This window comes from Tachypleus tridentatus, chromosome 7 (assembly GCF_004210375.1).
Source record: "Tachypleus tridentatus isolate NWPU-2018 chromosome 7, ASM421037v1, whole genome shotgun sequence".
NCBI lineage: Eukaryota > Metazoa > Arthropoda > Merostomata > Xiphosura > Limulidae > Tachypleus > Tachypleus tridentatus.
In genome coordinates, this window is record NC_134831.1 from 156,940,313 (window position 1) to 156,959,324 (window position 19,012).

A 19,012-nucleotide genomic window follows, 5' to 3' on the forward strand; every position below is an offset into this window, starting at 1 on the left:
TCATTTAAATACTTTTTTAAACACAACGGTGATTTGATAGGAATATATGCATTTTCTTAAATGCTCTTTTGTGTATTTCATATATTAGCATGAACCATGTAACAAAAGAAAAGACATGAAAACACAAGTAATTTGGTATATAAGTAGTTTAAAACAATGTTTTGAAAAGTGCGATGTAATCATGTAAAGTTTATGGTTAATTAGGAAGTTTTGTGATCTAGTCCCATGTTATATGAAACAATAGGATACACACTAGGGTTGGATAATTGAAGCCAACTCAGTACGATGACTTCACAGAGAACCTAGCTCAAGATACGTTGATGATCAGCTCATGTACATAAAACCACCTCTGATTTCGTACAGAAATGTTTCACTATACACATATATAACCAAAACATCAATAAGACACACCTATGGATACACGTTTCGATATATACATATATATGTAGAAACCAACTGAAACCTAAATAACTCGTGAATATCTTGTGACTTATTCTACTATCACATCTTATACTTTTTAGTATTAAGTATAGTTAATTATGTACGTGTAAAATGTATTTTAACCATATATTTAAATTGAAATTTACATCTTCTGTTGATTCATACTCATGTGAAACATTGCTGCTGTTAAATAATAGTTTTTAATGTATTACCTTCATCTGTATTAAATAGTACAATTTTTACGTAATACCTTCTCTAGTGTTAAGTAGTTCAGTTTTTGCTAATATAAAACATCGTCTGGTGTCAAATCAAGATTTTTACTCGTGAGTTATCTTTTTAATGTTTAGATATAGTTTTTGCTTGGATAGATTTCTGTTGAATTATAAGTTTTCATGAAGTTCGAACTATCAAAGCACGCAGTTCTATACATTATTTGTGCAACAGATACGTATGCTTGCACTATATTTTAATGAGTAATATTAACCAGTATGAAGTGAATCAGAAACTGTATTTGCTAAAGATAAAACAAAAATGATTACAATCTAATGTTTCATGAAGTGGTAGATAAAAAAAACAACAACACCAAAAACAATTAAACGCACAGTACTAGATTAAATATTTGCCTTCTTTTCAACAGGTTCGACTCCTACATCATTTTAATGCATTAATAACATGTTTTAAATATTAGTGTTGACTAGAAAAAAATGACAAACTAAACCAAACACAAATTTTCAAACTGTTTTAAAAAGGTATCTAAATAGAAAGCTCTGTGTATCGTATATAACTGTTTTACCCATATATGAATTTTTTAAGGTTAAAGCAACAAATATGTCATACAAATGGTAAACTTATATGCAATAAATATCGAACAGACTGGTTATAATGACCTTTGGAAAAGAGATGACAGGCTATTAATATCATAAACACTTTAACAAGTTATATTTAAAGTAATGAAACTATATATAAAATTACCAATAGCGTGTCAAACATGTTACATGCCGTTTGAGCAATTCAGTATTGTGCTAAACATTCAACTTACCACGTCAACAGCTCTACATCTTAACAATACGTGCAGACACCTGTGTCATTGATTGCTAGAATTTGACTGACCAACAATACAACGCTGACTGACACGCAAAGTCTAAATAAAAGTCTTAATAGTACAAAGTCGATCTACTAGTGTCAATCTACTTAAATAAAATCATCTTATTATAAAGACAGTTTGCTGCGTTATTTTGAACCATCGAGGTCGTAACTTGCTAATAAGACGCAGAACTGAGTGGGAAAAAGCCGTCTTCGGAACAGTTTGACATTCGAAACAGCCGTTTGAGGTCGCCAGTAGTCAGGTTAGTGAACATTGGAATGCAGAACATGGGGCAGTGAAGAGTGAACGACCTAGATGTATAGCGAATAAATGATTAGACATCCCTTGATGTTGATGTGAGAAACTTAAATAGGGGGAAACTTAGACACCATGGAATTTAATCTTATATACAGAGTACCCTTACTGAAACATGGATTTTAATTTGGTTTATTTACAAATGTTGTATTATAGTTCTTGTGGAATGTTAATCAGGCAGTTATGTTGTGATACTTAAAGTATTTCCATGCTAATATACAATACGGCAAGTATATAATTAGAACTGTATTATTGTTTTCTGTCTGTAATTCGTTCTAACTCATTGACAAATGTACAAGCGTACACTAAATTTGTGGTTCGAACAGTATAAAAACGCAACGAGTGAAAATAAGTAAAAAAAAAAAGAATAGGTGACGACTACTTTTAAAACTTACATGCCCAATACCTGATGATATATTGTAAAATTTATATATATCCATCTGTACCCTTCCCTTCCTGTAAACATATTTATGTACGCCAACCTCTTCCTATATGGCTCTCTGGTACTGTCTGGTGGTTGAGACGTTCGGCTAGCAGTTTCAGAGTAATTGGTTAGAATCCCGTCAAAGAACATGCTCGTCCTTTCCACTGTCGAAGCGTTACATATGACAGTAAACTCCATTAAGCGTTGGTAAAGGAGTAGTCAAAGTGTCGATGGTGGGTGGTGATGACTAGCTGCCTTCCCTCTAGTCTTACACTGCTAAATTAGAGATAGCTAACGCAGATAGCCCTCGCGAAATTCCATAAAACCCAAACCCTTACTACACCTGTATTTATGTACATCTCTCTGTATCTTTCGTTTTTTTTATCTATATTCATACACGCCAGTAGATATAGTTTAAATAACTGCGTTTATGACTTGCACTTTACGACAGTATTGTACTTTCCTTTTCTGAATGTAAGATACACACACGCACACACACATATATGCTTCGTCAGCTATTCAAGCGTCTGTGACTGTTAAATATAAAATAAAATCAGTAACTTCATTCTATCTGTTTCTATTGTTTTCACTCTCAAATTTCGTGTTTTTGTCATTGCCAAAAAATGTTGTTAGAACAAATATGAAACCGGAGTACTTTTAAACAAAAAGCACAAACTTCAAGGCTGATCACTGTGTATATAACCTGATCAACGTGCATCAGGGTGTTGAAGGTCACGCTAGTAACGTTCACTTTCTCACCGTTTGTTTGTTTACATTCTTCGCGCCACGCTACATTGATGGCTATCTGTGAATAGCTAGCCGACTTTTGACCTGACTAAAATAAAGCAAACTTGTCAACAGCACCCACAACTCCCTTATCTGATCATCAATAGGGTTTGAATGCCAGTCTTATATCACACCCATAGTTCTTATTTATGTAGCAAAGGTTTGTGTACTCCGAATCTAGCACACAATGACTGTCGTTCGACTTATTAGTTAGTCAGGAACAGATGGGTAACCAAGGTTGTACTAAGTTTGGTTCTGAAGTGAATACCATTCATCATAGAACGATCTTTTATACCTTTTACTTAACCCTTTTAGTAGCCCCCCGCTAGTACAGCGTATGTCTCTGAATTTACAACGTTAAAATCAGGGATTCGATTTCCCTCAGTGGGCTGAGTAGATAGCCCGATGTGGCTTTGCTATAAGAAAAACATACAAAAAAACTAACACTTTTAGTATGGTAGTTCAACCATGTAAATTTGGTCTACACAGAAAAAAGATGGTTGGAAGCCGTACTTGGTATCGTTAGAACTGAAATTCCACACATTATAATACATCAAAATATAACCAAAATCTGCTTTTGATAAGTAAATTAGTTAAACGCACTTTTCTATATAAATTTGTCTCATACTTACTGGAATACAAAATAGTTTGCTGCAGGTAAATCTGATATCATGAATCGTCTTGAAAGACTAAAAATCAATTATTCTGTAGAAATGTGTACGCGTTTTTCTTTAAATGCATAGAAAACAAAATGTTAAAGGTGCTGCAAAATTGAAGAAAATCAAAGTGTGGAAAGAGTACTATCAGTAGTGTGGATGTCTTTCTTATCATCTAGTTCCACAGGAACAAAGAAGAAGAGTTTCAGAAATAGAAAAGGTAAGAGGTTGGTACTTGATTTTCACAGCCTGTTCTTGCTGTAGTTGAAGTTACCTGTAAGGTTGCTCGTCTTCTACTAGTTCAACGGCTTTTTACATCCTTGTTCGGTCTCTCGAGTGGCTTCATTTTGAAAAAAAACAAACTAGTTTAATCTCCATGATTCATTTTCGTTTTTTTTTTTTTTTTTGACAGCAAGCAATGGACCATTTCAAAGAAGAATCTAACCAAACAAACTTTCTTATGAAGAATCAGCCAGTATAAACTGACAGTAACAGCCAGTTCATATATATAAAGATATCTGTTTCTGAAAAAGAAACTGAAACTGCACCCAGTTGTCAAGCCCCTCCAGGGGTACAGTTGTATGTCTGCGGGCTTACACCGCTAAAAACCGGGTTTCGGTAATCGTGGTGGGCAGAGAACAAACAGCCCATTGTGTCGCTTTGTGCCTAATTCTAAACAAACAAAGAGGTGCTAAGCAACTAAAATGAAATATAATAAAGTACAAATTCTAAATAACAACACTAAATGAATGTATATATCTTGTTGAAAAACGTAAAATCAGAGAAAAAATCAAATATGGGTGAATATTTCAATGCAAGACAATGTACGAGCTATAGAGAAAAACGTGGAAATAGACAAGGTACAAATCCTGGCGAATAATGCAGAAAGAGACTAATGTTTTAAAGTTAGAAACATTATTTCATACAGAATAGCTTTTAATACTTTGACTGATTCTCTACATCTCTTTATAATTAATTAATTCATATTATTGTTTGCCTTATAAAATTATTTTCTTCTTCACGTAATTCTTTCTCTTCAACTCAAAAATAACTTAGTTCTTTACCGACTCTTCTTAGTGACACAGTGGTATGTCTGCGGACTTGTATTGCTAGAAACCGGGTTTCGATATCCATGGTGGGCAAAGCACAGATGGCTCTTTGTGTAGCTTTGTGTATAACAAAACAAACAAATCTTTACCGATATATGAATCGACAATCAAATATTGAAGATACATACATGGAAATTCAGATGTGAAAAAAGTAACACAGATATTCAGAATGGAGGGAGTTACGAAAGTATGTTGTAGACAGAATTATTATAGAAACTTACTCATATTTATGATATCAATTAAGAAAACTACTTGATTTACTTAATCCCAAAATTACTTTTGACCAAGAACATGTTTATCTCACCAGAAGTTATCAAATCCTTTAGGACTAAAATGTAGGTAGTAACGTTTTATCATAAACAGACTTCTAAAGTTTACTTAGTGCTCACATTTACTAAAAGTTTAATAATTTACAGACTAAGCTCGTCCGCTTATTGATGGAAGACCTTGTTTAACCTTATATCTAATTGTTACTCTGAACTAAATTATTTTAGCTCACAAAATGAATCAAGCAAATGAAATCTGTCTTGAACTGTACTCCCTAAAAGGAAATATTCATAGATAAAATGGAAGAAATCAATACTAGCTTATACTCTGTATTAAACTGTTTGCACTCTGTTCACTGTGAGGAATCTACTCCCGGGTTTAGCGTTGTAATAGGGTAGACTTACCGCTGACCCATCAGAAGAAAAGTGAAGATGGTAATCATGTAATCCCATATATATATCAATATAGCGGGAACTTAAACATCTCATATAATTAGTGACTTTGCATGACACAGCATCACGAGCAAACTTAAAATGAACGTTACCATATGTTATATAAATCATATTTAGCACAAGGAGAAAACCAGTAAGACTGCAACTGTAGACACGTGCCTCTGAGTATATTATATGTCTGTTAGTGAGGTGTGGTCTTAAAACGTTCATTCCATGTGAAGTATTTTGTTAACAAAGGAAGAAGGACGACATTATGTTAATTTTACGAATAAGAACGATTTTATTCACGTCACTTCCTCACACCCCTTACGGCTTATATGAAACTAAGTAATCGCTATTTTTGAATCTTATTCAAACCAGATTTATTTGCTGTAAGAAATATCATTATTCATAGGTAAACATTGCTAACTGTTTTGTTTTTTTATATTATAGGCTTATGAAAAGGAATAATTGCCCTCGAAACCATCGTATTGGAAGTATACGAAAATAAAACTAAAGTGTTTGTAAAACACAATAGGAAACGTGATAAATATAAAAACGAAAGAAAAAGAGTGAGAGATAAATGAATACATAGAAAGAGATTATATCTATATATATGCATAATAGATGACATATAGCTAACTTAATAAAGAGGGTCAAACAAGTATAAATAAATAATACGGTAAAAGATAAATACAATATATGCAAGGTAGGTGAATAGATAGCCATATAGAAATGTGGACATGAAAATAAACAGATGCATGATGGATAGAGCTAATTATGAAGGTATGTGAAGAGAAAAGTTATTCAAAATGTATCTATAATTTACTTGTGTGATTCAAGCCTACAAACGAATTGGCAGGGAACATTATGTATTTTCTGTAATATACTTGAACATATCTCGCTGCTGTGACTTCACGTAGAATTTATTTGGGAGATAACAAGTTATATACCAGGAAACATTATTTGTTTCTATATTTGTAGCTTGAGCAGCTCTCGCTGGTGTGATTTCACATTAGAGTTTAATGAACCAAGAAGAGATAATAAACTACCAGGAAACCTGTAAACTACAACATGCTTAACGTTTAATAAAAAGTATTACTAAATTATACCGAGTGAAATACACTAAGCTGCTAAACTAAAGCCGATTGTAAGTCAGTAAAGCTCTTCTCTTTATCTCAGATCGTAGGCCTTAATTACTTACTTTTTGCTTAACAATTACAAGAAAGAAGTTATAATTGTATACTTAGAACCAGAGGCGACGTTAGATAATTAAAAAAATCGGGGAAAAGGTTCATAGGCACGAGCATTTTCAGGGTCTCAGTGTGATATCAAACATGATTTTCTATTCTGATTTTTCAAAACAAAAAATGGGGAACTGTAACACTGTCAAATAAAATTAACGCACGGACCCTGTGTATCATTGCTTAGTAAAGCCTCTGCTTGGAACAAGAATAATACCTATAAACAATGGATACACTTAAACTATAGTCTAGTGAACTGCTGTGTTATTTATGACATAACCTGCACTTTACAGTAATATTACATTACCTGATTTGAAATTGATATTCAATTTGCTTCACTATCAATCACGTCATGCTTCTTAAAACAATCTTTTCAAACTTTCAACTTTGTCGATATGAATAGATGTCACTGGTGTAGTCTTACACTCTTCCTCTTTCTTCGCAGCTTTTAGTACACATGTGTTAACAAGACCATAAAAATTATTTCAATCTAATCAAACAAAGCTACATAATGCTTATAATAAATAAAATATCGCCACTCACTGCTGACGTTAATGCATACAGTCTAACCAGCAGTTTAACGAGTTATAGCAAGATGGCGTGGTCGTTCCTCAGTTCACCAATATGAACAAATCTTATCTTTCAACTCGACGTGGTACACAGATAACAGCTTTAATCAACAAATCGAAATCGTTTTACAGATGTATAAATGCAAAATGTGCACATATTTCACTTACATAAAGTAATGAATTTGTTATTGCAAAATAAACCAGTGATGTTTTTCACGAGATGTGATAAGAAGTGATCGTCGGACAACTTAGATAACGAGACTAAACTTTGAAAAGATTACTTATTCATTTGACTTACAGAAAAGTGGTTACAGTTGGTATTCGATAATGTTGTGAAAGCCCTCAGAAGAGCCCCTACAGCAGATAGCCCAATGTGGTTTTGCTCTAAAACAAGCAAACAAAGCATCGTTAATATAGTTAATATCAGTGTATAATAATGTCGTGACAGCATTCAGAAGATACAACATATAAAGCCAGTTATAGTTGGTGTATGACAATGACGAAAAGCCATTTAGACGAAATAAAATACACGTACAAAAAATGATAAATCGTGACTCTTGTTTTGTGATTTATACTTACGAGTTATATATGTTTCTGAAGGAGAGATACACCTACAAGTGACAATAAAACTTATTTTAGCTAATTCATGATTTATGATATGCATGTAACCTGATAAACTATGATATTTTTTCTCCTATTCATATTAAAGGTAGTTTCAGAGTCCAAATGTTTTGCAAACAACTTATGTCACTAAAATCGTCTTGATTTGTTTGCTTTAACACGAATGTTAGACTCTAGCTCCAACGACTTAGCAAACACTAAGTCCAATATACAACGTATATCAACTTACTACACACAAAGACAAATGACTGATCAAACATACTGTTTATTTATTCAAAACACACCAAATTCGATGACTACAAATCTATGTACATACCCAGTTTCAGTTTGTGATTATGGATAGCCTGAAGAGGCAATCTGGAACTTACCGGATGAAATGTTAAAGCTTTTGTTGTTCTGCTTCTTAAACTAATCTATTTGGATTGCATTATTCTTGTTAACCCAGTTCTTTGGATTCATCCATTTATCACTTCATGAGCATGCTATCGAAGCTTCGATTTCAAATGTCAAAATTGTGAATTTCTTGAAAAACAGTCTAATAAATGAGTTTCAAACGGAATCTACTTTTTAATTCAGCCACACTTTCTTGCAAGCAGTCTGTAACAACTGTAACGTGAATATGAATTGAAATTAGTTGATGAAAATTATCTTTCCAGGTTATTGTTAGATATAAGAATTATCGTAAAATTATAACGCAACATAAACAAAATAAGCATAACGGTTAGAGTTAACTTCATGTAATAAACAGCGTGATTTAAATAACACAAAATAATGATTTACTGTATGAAGTGAAAGAAAAGCAGATATTAGTTGCGGTCTCTATAGAACGAGTAAATGTCACAAAGAAATGTTTCTCTCTTGCGCAATAACGGACAAGGTACATCCATAGATATTCTACGTTTATCTCAAACATTTTGCTCGTAGTGAGTGTAGCGCCATCTCTAGATTTGTTTCTCACTTCTCTTGAGAAGAGTTGCAGGAGGAACGTTAATATGATTAGATGATGTAGTACTTTACACATTTTGTACCTGATAACGTGCCTGCTTTATAAAATGTTTAATTTTATTCGTATCGCACTTTATTTGTTTAATCGATGGGCAGTTTTTACTGATAACCATAAAATACAAGTAAACCTAATGTAGTGTTAACGTCTCATCTTCTCAGACGTGCAATAAGTAGAGCCAGATTATGGGGACTGTGGGAAAAAAATAAAAAAATGGACGTTTTATTGAAAAACATGTGTTTGTAACTGTGTCACTATGACAGTAGTGATTTCAGCCATTTCACAAACATCTGATATTTGGTAATTTTTCATTAACATTTGTACCACCATTTAATGCAAACATTCATTGTTATTCTTCTATATTTATTGTAAAAAATGTTTGTCCTTATGTTATTTTTATTAAATACATTAGAAATATTATCTATTTATCGTTTGAAATGGAGGCTGCTTTGTAAATGTCCGATCCAGTTCGTAGTGTCTTTTCGAAATTTTTTTGTTTATGTTGAACAAAATAAAACGTTTGTGATACCATTAAAATGTCATGATAAGATAAGTAAACATGTGTAAATTATTTTCGTGTAAGTTAAACGCTTATGTTAAAAAAAATATTAAGCTGTAAGAGTTCCTTTAGAAAATTTTCCAAATATTTCCAATGTCTTTAATCTGGGCTTGACTATTTACGGTATTTATATTGTAACTTATGCCAAGTCATAGAAACCAATCCAATGTTAGTTTTGTTTACGACAAAGGTGCCATACTGCAAAGTATTCCATGGCATCATTCGTCATGAATGTGACCACGGTAGCTTATAAATTACGCGTTAAGTAATTCGGAAAAGTTAGTTTTAATCGTGGGTTAAAAATAAATTTCGAACCCGATTTTTTATTTATTGTTGTTAAGGACAAATAATGTTCGACACCTGAAACTTAAAAAGCAAAAGTTATTTTGGTGACTGAGGTAGGACATCTTTACGCAGATTTCAAAAGCCACTTTATTACCAGTTTTTCTGGTCGAGATAATCTTATACAATACACACATTGTGAGCAGTGGCATCATTGTCCTGGAATATAAAGTTATTACTAAATCTTAAGTAGCATATGGCAGAAATATCATTTCCATGTTATCCTTGTAGAATGAACCCTTGATGTTTCTCTGGAGGATATGAAGAGCTGTTTTTCCACCATGAGAAATAGCTGTCCAAACATGTACGGCACCACCTCCTGTGTGTGCCCTGTGGGAAAGAGAGTTTTCCTCATCTACTCCTCAGGCAAACAATGAACATGAATCCTACCGTCGGACTTTTAACAAACTAAAAACTGGAATCATTTGAGAAGATGACATGCGTCCTAACGGTAAATTGATACGCTGGCTTGCCCAAGTAACGCAGTGATGGTTGGTGGTGAATTCTAGTTAATATTGGTTTGCAAATAGCCCTTGTTGCAAAATAACCTTGTTTGTTCAATCTACTATTTACTGTTCTTCTGGACAGCGTAGAATGAATGAGTTAATGACATTCCTGTTGTAAGGTGTTGTAAGATTTTTTTCGACCTTGACGTGTTAACCTGATTCAAACACGGTTATGTCGGACAATAGTTGTTTTTTTAAGTCCAGCAGTACAATTTTCTGGGATAATGTTTCTTGTGGTCCAATGACGTTTCAGGATTCTAGGTATATTACACTGGAGATACCCTACCATTCTGACAATGTCAGTTTGTTTCAGTTGCAATACTAGAGAGAATCATGCTATACACAACGTAATACTAAGTATTAAAACACAGGGTGTGTAGTATTTAACAATGCAACTTACTGCCCACGTTGATTCAACTTATCAGACGAGGTAATCGTTCTTAATTAATAAGAACTGACTGTCAAATGATATATCAACCGCAAGTAGTAATTGTTGTTTAAACACATTCAGCACTGTAAGATATCTTCTAAATCGAATACTGAATTCAAAGACTGACTCCCACCAGTGGCGCAGCGGTATGTCTGCGAACTGACAACCCTAGAAACCATGTTTTGATACCCGTGGTGAGCAGAGCACATTATGGAGTTTTGTGCTTAATTTCAAAACAAACAAAAGACTGCTTATAGTTTAAATACATTGTATATCATAATAGTTAACAAATGATAAGTTAACCAAAAGAAACAATTGTTTTTTCAATACAGCTATTAATAATATACGTAACAAATTAATAAAAAACGTTGAACGTATGATAGATTAACTACATTTACTACAAGAAGTGATTGTTATTTAAATACAGAGATTAATAGAATAGTGAACCTACATATAATATATATATACAAATATAGGAAAGAATAAAATACCTGAAAAATGATGCAAGATGTTTAACTTTGTATATGATTGTAGAAATTGATTGATAATTGTTACTGATGCCTTTACTTTGATTGTTTTATTGATTTCTTTATATTTTATTTTATGAATTTTCTTTTTTAGTCCATAATTACATATCGTTTGAAGGCAGACACACTTGAACAATTTAAGTTGATATTTTATTAGGACAAAAAGAAAAAAAAAGAAATAAAGATGACTTACTATAGAAATCAATATACGTATGTTTTTCATTCAAAGCGACACCAGACTATTTGCTTTGCTCACCGAGAGGAACTGAATCGCTGCTTTTATTAGCCTTCAACATTTCATTAAAGTGATTTTTATATAAATAGGGAACTAACTGTATAATGTGTTGAAAACGACCAGATTGTTATAATAAACCTATTGTTGTTTCTTTTAGAATTATTTTAATTTCGAACCACTTGGTCTGGATAACACGAACGAGTGTTTAGTTAAGAAATACGATTAAATTGAGTTATTAATGCGTTTTCTTAGGTTTATATAAACACTTCTTGTGCAAGAGTGAGTTGTTGTTCTAGGTATCAATATTTAAATCATGTGGACCTGGGGGTCATGTAGGAAAAAAAACACAAAAATCAACCTTTTCCTCCTTTCAGCAGTTGATTTATTTCCGTTCAGTATTGATGTAATTAGTGCAAGAGGACCAGAGTTTAGCTAGTTCACACTTTCACTCTGATCCCTTTCAGGGCCATGTCCCTGTGTGTAATTATAATAATATTACTGTTTTAAATATACTGTCACTTTATTAGATAAAGTCCACATTATTAGAAAGGTTTCAGTTGCATTTTTCACAATTTTTGATAGTTCTAAATTTCGATAAGAGAATTCACATGTAACATACTTTTTAATGTATCACAGTAAACTAAAATAATTGATGATATAATATGTCTAGTAATAGGCGGCCTTAATTTATTTTTATTTCTCATATAAATTTTGATAGGGGACAAGTACTTAAAGCTATTTTCATTATGTATGCAAAAACTGTCAAATTCACATAGTAGATCATTTTTTTGCCAACGTTTTCGCGAAATAATTTATGGAACTGTATATAAGTCTATCGGTTAGGGTTCCTGTCATTATGTTTTTATGCATAAATGCTGAGGAAGTTGATTCAGGTAGTTTATATTCTGTTGTAAGTTATGCGTTCTGTAGTGTTTGTAATTTTGTTTTAATTTCGTTTGATGCTATATTTATCCAAGCTGGTGCTACGTAGTCTATTACAAGTCGCATATACGTTTAACATATTTTTACTATGTTTCCAACTGCAGCCTCGCTATTTTTACCAATTGACGTAGTTTGTACGCTGCTAAACTTTGGTTTTTATATTGTTTATGTGTTGAATTTATGTTAATTTGGTGTTATTTGTTACACCTAGGAATTTAATTGATGCTTTAGTCTGGAGAAGTGCTCCATTTATATACAGTCCTGGAGTGTCTTTTGTTTGTGTTTAGTTAATTTTGTGAAAACTATTAATTCAGTCTTAGGTATATTGATGACATTTCTTGCAGTATTCTGTTATTCTGTTTAACTGAAGTTGGATATTTGTAGCTGCAATATACGGAATGGAAGAACTTTTTTTTCAAACTGTCACATCATGTGCAAACTGCGACGAGTAGCCCGGCATGGCCAAGTGTGTTAAGGCGTTCGACTCGTAATCCGAGGGTCGCGGGTTCGAATCCCGGTCACACCAAACATGCTCGCCCTTTCAGCCGTAGGGGCATTATAATGTGACGGTCAATTCCACTATTCGTTGGTAAAAGAGTAGCCCAAGAGCTGGCGGTGGGTGGTGATGACTAGCTGCCTTCCCTCTAGTCTTACACTGCTAAATTGGAGACGACTAGCACAGATAGCCCTCGAGTAGCTTTGTGCGAAATTCAAAAACAAACAAACAAATAAATTGCGACGCGTACCATGATTTGGATAATTTACAGGCATGTTGTTGACATATATGATGAATAGAACATGGTTAATCACTCCTTCCTGCCTCCAGAATAAAAGATTTGGAGAAGGTTCCTTTTACATTTATTTTAAAATTTCTGCTTTCCAAAAGGCGAATAGCCAGCGAATACCACAACGCAGTAGTTCCATTTCTGATATACGGAACCTCAGAACATTATTTCATACAGTGTTGAATGCCTTCTCGATTTTGAGAAAGCACTCGATAGCGCATTTTTCTTTGTTAAAGTTGTTTCTTATGGATCCTGTGAGTTTAACTAGATGGTCAGCTGTCGGTCTGAACTTTCTGAATCCATTTTGTACTTTTGATGCTATTTCTAGAAATGTGGATAGTCTGTTACTAATTATTCGTACTAGTATTTTTACTAATGTGCTAGTCAAGCTGATAGGGCGGTTTATTTTCTGGCTATCTCTTTTCACGGAACATTAAAATATTCGTTTGCCTTCAAGAAACTGGTATGTGTTGCATGTATTTTAAATTAAGTGATGCATTAAAGAGTGCTGTGAGGTATTAAAGGAATTTTATTGTCTTTTTTAAGGATGATGGTTTGTATGCTATCTTCTCCTGGAGGCTTTGATATTTGTTGCTTATTGAACTTATGTTATTTATTTAGTCGTATTTTTTGTTGCATTATCGTTATTTGTTTAATTATTTTTGTTTTAATGTTATTTTTATTTATTAGGAAAAGTGTTTTTTTATTTGTTTTGTTGTTACAAATGGAGTTAGTTCGTTAGAGAAGTGTGTATTCCTGTTTCATGATGTGTAAAAAGAGTGAGTCGAAATAGTTGCTCTTCATTTCAAATCTGTCGATGCGTTTTACACTGATTCTGGAAGAGAATGACGTCACCTGCTTCACGAGGGGAAGACCAGTCACAAATATCCAACGGAAACTGCTTTATGAGAAATCGAATTAGTGCAGTGGCCACTGTACCATGTATTTCTAAAGTTAGTAAGTCCGGCAAAACTTGTTTCCCTGCAAATTGGGAAAAAGCAAAGAGTTGTTGTATCAGTGACAACATTTTATGGGTTAAGGGTTTCATGATTTGGCGAACAGTTTATTTAAATTGTTTAACGGCGTCAAGTCTAGATCTTTTCCATAACCTTTCACCACTAAGACTTTTGCTGACGTCAGAATCAATAACCCTGCCGACAAGCGTTCGTATGCATATCTCTCCTGATACACATGTACTGCTTAAAGAATTAGATGTTTTAATTTCATTCAAATTTAAATTAACAAAAAACTACATTTAAATTACCTACCCGAGTCTTTCTTTTATTTAATACAATCCTGTGATTGTAATTTATTATGCCTAGTACAGTGGTGAGCGTAAATAAACTGTTAATATAAACCAAGGTGTATCACAATGGTAAGCTAGCTTGTTAATTATTTTTTCACGAAGAATATGCTTATTGTAAATTGTTATAGTTTGCTGTGGAAAATAGTAATTTAATGCATAGAAATGACAAACAATCTTCCTGATGTGGCTCAAATCCTTATTTAAGCAAGAAGTAGCTAACATTACAATAGGTTATCTATACATATATTATGGAGCACAAAACAAATCAGTATTTAATAGATTTATGAATATCAACAGTTGTTAGTTGAGGAAGCAACGTGAAACAAATTATTACCAAACTGTTCATATAAGGAAGGAAACAATACAATATACTAAACAGTTTATATTGAATTACGGCTTTTAATGCATGCCATTCCAGCGAGATTTTATATTGGTTGTATGTCACTTGATTTGAAGGATATAATTTCAAAGAAAGATATCAAAGGCCTGTGCTGAAAGAGTGATTTGCGAAACTACAACTACCACTGTGTTCTTTAATGGTTATGCCTTAAAATGCCCATAAGTTACTCCTAAGTCCGACTTTTTGAAGATACTAATTGAACAAGTCGTTACTGACTTTTTGTACTTACTGAATATTTTCATTTTACGTTATCTTATTAACTATATGCTAGATTCTGAAGAGCTACATCAGCTTGAAACATTAATGTAATGTGTTGTTTAGAATATTTTGTTAAAAATATTAATCACTTCTGGTACTTTTACAAGTAATTTATAGTATTATCCATAACACGATCTATCTTTCAATCTTCTTTTTTCTCATTGCTTTTTTTAGATATCAAGCATTTATTAGGATGCTTTGAAAATTGTTTGTTTTTGGACATTCGTGCGGAGCTAGTCAAGAGATATTTGTATACGTCATTCCTAATTCTAAGCCCATAGGCTATAGGTGAAGTAATTAATCAATAGCACATACTACGAATACTTCTAAAATAATTATCGTCTTAAAATATAGCCTGTTTGTGTAATCATATAGACAAATATTTCAGGGAAAGAATCAAACATAAAACCAGTGTAAACCATATACTGTTTCTGCATTGAATTTTGAAATATTTCATTATGAAATAGTTTAAATTTTCGGTGATGAGCGACTTCTAAATTACACGTGTTTGTGAAAACTTACTAATGTGAAAAAACACAATAAAATATAATGTTCTCGCACATAAAGACTGAAAACCAAAATGAAATGTAGTATTGTTATATACAAAAACTTAAAAATAAACACCATAAAATATAGTGTCACATATATAAAAACTGAAAGAAACAACAATAAAATACAGTGTTGTCATAGATAAAACCTGATCTATCATTCTGAAGGTGTTGTTGTAACATCGTTGGATAGGCTCTTTCAAAGTATTTTCTGTAAATAAAGTCAAGTACAGTCCACCTGATGATAATAAATTAACTTATTTCTTCGTTAACGTTTTTAGAAGCTTGTACACTGTTGTAATTTGTAAACTTAAGAGAATGCATCGTTAACGATAATGTATAACTGAATATACGACATAACTAACATTTATTTATATATCAGATACTTCACTCAATAACTGCCATTACCAATCTCATCAAGCACTCTCCACTAACTTGAGTTGACTAACACACTCAATTTGTATTTGATGGTTCACTTGTAGATATTTATCTAAGTTGCTACATTTTCGTAACGTCATTTAGGAATTCTGGGCCTACTTTAATATTATGTGCCTGTAGTTAAAACCTAAATTAAAACATTAATAATATAGCTTGTAACAGTATTGTAGTAAGGTACAACTTTAATGTTGTAATTTAAATGTTAGCTAGATGAAGCTGCAGGCTTTAATGATGATATTATGAAGAAAAGGTTTGATAACATAGTTCTAATCTAACATAGTTTGATAACATCTAAAAGTTCTAACACATTCAAAACTAGATTATAGATACGAGATAATCATAAAGTACAGAGAATGAGCTACACAGTGTGCTGCCAATTGCGATTACTATGTACATCTAAGTTGTTTTATTTAATAAATGTCAGTTATATAATGTAGGCTTAGAGCAAAGTTATAGCAATTTACAAGCATTCAAGTTTAGTCAAAAGTTAAAACTTATTTGTTATCATTACGTAGCCTCAGTGTTGAATCATTTTTACAACATACAGTAATTTAAAAGAATCAGCCAGTGAATGAATTACGCAACAACAGTATTAATGCTTTGCAAATTAGATCGGGTGAAATCTTTGCACACGGATGTTGGTTTTTATGCAAGCTTGTTAAAGACTTCTTTAACCATGGTGATATTTGTTCGATTTTCTAAGTATATAAAAATATAATTAATTGGGATTATATTAATTATCAATGATTTACTGGAAATATTGAATACTAGTCTTGTATTACAAAACAACTAGCACTATTGCGCTTGGCAAAATAATATACACTAAATATATAGATAAATAATTCTAATAGTATTAAATTATTAATTACATTACTTGTCAATAGACGATTAAATCAACATTGTGAAACAATAACGAGTTTAAAACAAAACAGAAACAACATTATCATGCGACTGAAACTCAACATTATCATGCGACTGAAACTCAACATTATCATGCGACTGAAACTCAACATTATCATGCGACTGAAACTCAACATTATCATGCGACTGAAACTCAACATTATCATGCGACTGAAACTCAACATTATTCTTTCTTTACCAGTCCTCACGTTGTCTTCCTTAAGGCATGAAAGATAATGACTGTGGACATATCCCCAAACGCGTTGATGATATTTCACCATCTACCAGACAAGATCAAACTGACCAGGAACAAAAGAGAATCAGTTAAAGATTGGGAGGTGAGTACTTAAACCCACAGCCCTAGTGCCTTTTGTTGTCTGCAGCCACTTATGAGAAGGTATTTACTCTTATTATTTAAATATAACCTTAAAATAGAATTAAAGTACCCTAAAATTTACAATGTATAAATCTCCACCTCCATCATTGTATTTGTTATATTATGAAACATAAAAGCAATATATATATATATGTGTGTATGTGTATTCTTACAGTAAGAATATAGGGTGGTGCATTTCTACTATACGAATATTTGTCTAATAGATGGAATATTCTCAACGTCTTTGGGTGTTATGGCCACAGGCATTATCCTTTATGATTTAAAGATGTCATCGAGGACTGTTAACAGAAGGATAACTTTGATTTTTCAAATTATAATGTTCTTGTTTTGTGTATGTATATATTATTATTATGTGTAACAAGCTCTTCATGTAGCATAAATCATACAGCAACTAGAAAAAAAAGTGTTACCATACTCAAAATGTGGAACATATAACGTAAATCTTATTATATTTAAAGCAGGATATAACGGTTGAGAAACAGCTAACATTTTTCTGTATATTTTGTAAACTGGGGAATACCAGCCATCTTAAATAACTTCATATAATAAATTAACTGAGCTTATCGAGATAGATAATAAGAATCTCGATAGGGTTAAGTTTGCTTGCATTTTTTTCTTGTGTCTTAATAAAAGTTTTATTTTGATATGAAAACTCTGAATTTATTTGACTTAAAAATCCGAAACTATCAAGTACTTTGTGTCCGTATCCCATAATTATTAGAATGTATCAAGATAATTCGTTACATATTGAATAGGGTAAATAATAAGAGATCTTTAAACACAGTTTTTTTGTTGTGAATTAAGCACAAAGCTACTCAATGGACGATCTGTGCTCTGCCCACCACGGGTATCGAAACCTAGTTTTTAGCGTTGTAAGTCCGCAGAAATACCGCTGAGCCACTGGAGGGCGCTAAGATGTAAAACTAGGAACCTAAGTGATTTACTTGCTTTGTCTTATAGTGTCAAAAACCCTCTTCAGAGACAATGTATTGGATTGTTTTCTTGTGAGTTCTGTACAAAGCCACACAAGGGCTATATGCGCTGGCAATCCCAAACTTAACATTGATAGACCACAGGAAGGCAATTAATGAATACCACCCACTGAAAACTCATGGGCTTCTCTTTTACCAATTTATAGTGCACGAACTACTATATTTGGTGAAGGGAATCTGAACACGTGACCGGCCGATTGAGAGTTGAGCACCCTAACCACCATCCTATGCCAGGTTCGAAGACAATAGAAACAACAGTGTAGATATTAAAACCACGAATGCTGATAACTATCTCCATCCTCATGCAAAACCTAGCTCTTGCCTTCAATCAAAATGTGCAGAAAATATCACTGCCAACCATGACTGTGAAACAATAATGTAAAGAGTTGCACAAAAGAAGAATTTGCTCAACTTGCCGTTCTCTACAAGGCAGGGTTGGTTGAAAAACCCTTTGAATCAAATGTGTCCAGTCTCTGAAATCGACTTAACATCATCTG

At 32.7% G+C, this 19,012-nt stretch overlaps 1 protein-coding gene across 12 annotated transcripts in view; it reads right to left on the bottom strand.

Moving 5' to 3' along the window:
* LOC143256986 (catenin delta-2-like) overlaps positions 1 to 19,012 on the bottom strand; it is a 142,189-nt gene that overhangs the window by 103,493 nt on the left and 19,684 nt on the right. For 3 of the 12 annotated variants that reach the window (XM_076515003.1, XM_076515000.1, XM_076514992.1), the window contains exon 1: positions 7,065 to 7,378. The exons of 1 other annotated variant lie outside the window; for it this stretch is intronic. The gene's annotated coding sequence lies outside the window, so the exon portion shown is untranslated. 8 more of the 12 variants (XM_076514993.1, XM_076514995.1, XM_076514994.1 and 5 more) reach the window with 8 other exon arrangements.